Source organism: Microtus ochrogaster, chromosome 10 (assembly GCF_000317375.1).
Source record: "Microtus ochrogaster isolate Prairie Vole_2 chromosome 10, MicOch1.0, whole genome shotgun sequence".
In the NCBI taxonomy this organism is placed as follows: Eukaryota; Metazoa; Chordata; class Mammalia; order Rodentia; family Cricetidae; genus Microtus; species Microtus ochrogaster.
Genome location: NC_022016.1, coordinates 17,087,292 through 17,091,084, shown reverse-complemented (window position 1 = coordinate 17,091,084; position 3,793 = coordinate 17,087,292).

The following is a 3,793-nucleotide window of genomic DNA, read 5'->3' as shown; positions in this document are numbered from 1 at the left end:
ATGTTAAAGAGAAAGCCTTTCTTTTTTGTTTAAACAGAAAAAGGGGAAATGATGGAGGAGGGTCATCTGTCTGTGTTACTTTTATTGGTTAATAAAGAAACTGACTTGGCCCTTTGATAGGACAGAAAACTAGGTAGGCAAAGTAGACAGAACAGAATGCTGGGAAGAAGGCAATGAGGCAGACACTATGGGTCTCCTCTCCAAGATAGACACAGGTTAAGATCCTTCCCAGTAAGCCATCACCTCGTGGTGCTACACAGATTATTAGAAATGGGTTAATCAAGATGTAAGAATTAGCCAGTAAGAGGCTAGAAGCTAATGGGCCAAGCAGTGTTTAAAAGAATACAGTTTCTGTGTAATTATTTCAGGTAAAGCTAGCCAGGTGGTAGGATGCAGCCCTGTTGTTCCATCTACAATATTGCCTTCCAGAATTTCCCCAAGAGAAATTTTAATGCAGAGGGAAGATATTATCTTAGCATGAATCTTTTTAACGCATAAACCAAGAAAAAAAATACCTCATATCTCCTCAGGAAAACTTCATAGTGGTTCCAGAGAAGATAATAGAAGGTAATATTATGTTTGGTGGTTAGGTGTCTGTGGAGAGAACATTTAATCTTCTATATAAAGAGGCAAGGGTAAGACTTCAAGGGAGACCAACAGTACAAAGATTTCTTCAGGCTGATGAGGGAGGGGGACTTGATCGGGGAAGGGGGAGGGAAATGGGAGGAGGCAGAAATCTTTAATAAATAAATAAATAAATAGAAAAAAGATTTTGATGTGACTATCTGGAGTATTTCAATTATAAGATCAATTTGTCTGAAACAAGGGGCCATAAAAATGTCTTGTCAAAGAATTTCAGTAGTTACGTCATTAGAAGGTATGCACTGGATAAAATATATTCTTAATATACCTTGCACTTCTCAAGTGTGGGATATTGCCTTGTTAAATGATAAAAATGTGTCTGAGATCCCTATCTTTTCTTTAATTCCAGCAAAGCTAGTGCTGTGTATGTGTGTGTGTGTCTGTGTGTGTGTGCACACGCATATGTGTACATGTGTGTATGTGTGTCATAGTCACTTTTACAGAAAAGTGGTGTGCATTGTTATGTATATGCTGATGAATGAAAATGTATATTCTTCTCTCATGTTCATGACTCTGGTCCCATCCAGTTGTCACAATCAGTTCATTAGCTAGGCTGTCAAGTATAATATGACCCTTAGAATTCTGCCTTAATGAATCTCAATAATTCCGTAAGGCTCATCTGTCAGAAAGCATGCGTATTACAAATGTTACTCTTGTTACTCTTCACTCACTGTGAAAAGAGAGCAGAGAGCAATCTCTTTGATACATTCATCAGAACTGTGATCAAGCTGATTAACATGCACACATTCTGTGGCTTGTCTTTTATCTGCAATCCAGCAGTGCATCTCTTTTATTTGGATTGCCTTCACAATCTTTTTTCCATGCCCACTGTATTATTGTTTGCTGCTGTTCCTAGCATCTAATTAAACAAGAACAACTGGAAATATGGAGTGGACATTCTCTCTGCATATTTCTCTGGCATCAATTGAAACCTGTTTTCCTACCAGGAGTGTACTTGTCAGGCATGGCCTGAGGTGAAATGGGAATTTGGTGTTGCTTTTGTGAGAGGTATCAAAAGAACATATCAAATTTTCAATTGAACATCACTCTCTCTTTTGGAGTTACTTTCATTCCATTTAAACAACTTCCCATTGGTATAAGGGCTTTTGATGTCTGAATAGCAAAGCTTGAATTGCATGGGTTATTTGTTTATTATAAAAGTTTGATTTCCACACTAATATTCTGTATATTTCATTTTTATTGCAGACATTTCACTAGCCCTTTTTGTCTGTTTTCTCATTCTAGTTATTCAGATGCTGAGACAATGAGATTTAGCCAGTGTCACCTCTTAAAGCTCTATTCTCTTGTATCACTTAAGAGTTCTCAATTAATACAGCCGAATACATTATGTTGTCATTTCCTTTCACCTTTTTTCTGAAAAAGCTATTTATTACCCTTCAACAAAGAGGAAAAGAGAAAGATAAAAATATGAACAGATAAACATGTCATATTTCAAATTAAATTGTGATTTTTACATGTATGCTTTTCTTATACAGTATATCTCAACAGCAGACTGCCCTCCTGCCACTCTGCCCAGTCATCCTTCCCCCTCTACCAAATTCAATTCTTCTCGATTTCTCTTCAGAGAAAAGCAGGCTTCCCAGGAATATCAAACAAACACAGCATAACAAGATACAATAAGAAGAGGCACAAACCTCAAGGACAGACAAGGCAAAACAATTGGAGGAAAGTGTTCAAAGAGAGTCAAAAATACCCCCAGTTCCAGTGTTAGCAGTCCCACAAAACTCCAATCTAAGCAATCACAAGGTACGTACAGAGGACTTACCAAAGATAAGTATAGACTTTATGAATCTCACCTCAGTCTCTGTGATTCCCAATATGTCCTGCTTAGTTGATTCTGTGAGCCATGTCCTCCTGATGTCATCTACTTCTCTGATGCCTACAATTATTCCCCCAGTCCCTATGCAAGGTCATCTGTATATACCTACCTCTGTTTCTCCTCTGACAATTTTAGATTATAGCAGAATACCTTTAGGCATAATTTCATTGATTTTATCTGTCTATTTATTTAGTTAGTTATCTAGTTAGTTAGTTAGATGTGCTTTGTTTTACCCTAGGTCTCTGAGTCATTCGGCTTCCCATGCATGGATAACCAGGTACTATCAGACATGGGTTCCTTCTTATGTCTTGGGCTTCATGTTAGACCAATCATTGTTTGGCTACTCCCAGAAACACTGAACTGTTTTAAAGAAGAGCTGCGGGCTGCATCCCGCCACCTGCCCAGGTAGCTAAACCCCCGAAATAACCACAGAGAAATTGTATTCATTTAAACACTGCCTGGCCCATTAGTTCTAGCCTCTTATTGGCTAACTTTCACATCTTGATTAACCCATTTCTATTAATCTGCATCGCCACTTGACTGTGATTTAAGGGGAGAGATTCAGCATGTCTGAACTGGCAGCTGGCTCCATGGCAGCTCTCCCTGCCTCTGCTTTCTTCCTCCCATAATTCTATTTTGTCTACTCCACCCACCTAATTTTCTGCCCTATTAAAAGGCCAAGGAAGTTTCTTTATTCAACCAATGAAATCAACACAAATACAGAAAGACCTCCTACACCACTGAACCATCATTACCCAAGCATATCTTATAGGCAGGCTAGGTCATGGATCAAAGATTTTATGCCTGGGTTGGTGTTTCAGTCCTATCACTGCAAGCTATGCATAGTTTCAGAAGATGGCCAATTTAGATTTCTAAGCTCTCATTACTCTGTGTCTTCTCTAGCGTCACCTTCGTAGACTCCAAGAAGATTCTATTGCACTACTTTTCCATATTGTCCCCAGTTCCAGTCATCTCTCTCTATACTTTTTTTTCTGTCCCTCCCTCCCCACCCAATCTCTTCTGATCTCATCCCTGTATAGGAGGGTTTTCTTTCTATGTGTTGCTTTCATTGGTTAAATAATGAGACTGCCTTTGCCTTTTGGTAGGATAGCAGCTTAGATAGGTGGAGTAGACAGAACAGAATGCTGGGAGAACGGAGGCAGTGGCAGAGAGCCACCTGCCATGAAGCTATCAGATATGCTGAATCTTTCCTGGTAAGCCACGAGCTCGTGGTGACATAAAGACTATTAGAAATGGGTTGAATCAAGATGTGAGAGTCAGCCAATAAGAGGCTAGAACTTATGGGCCAGA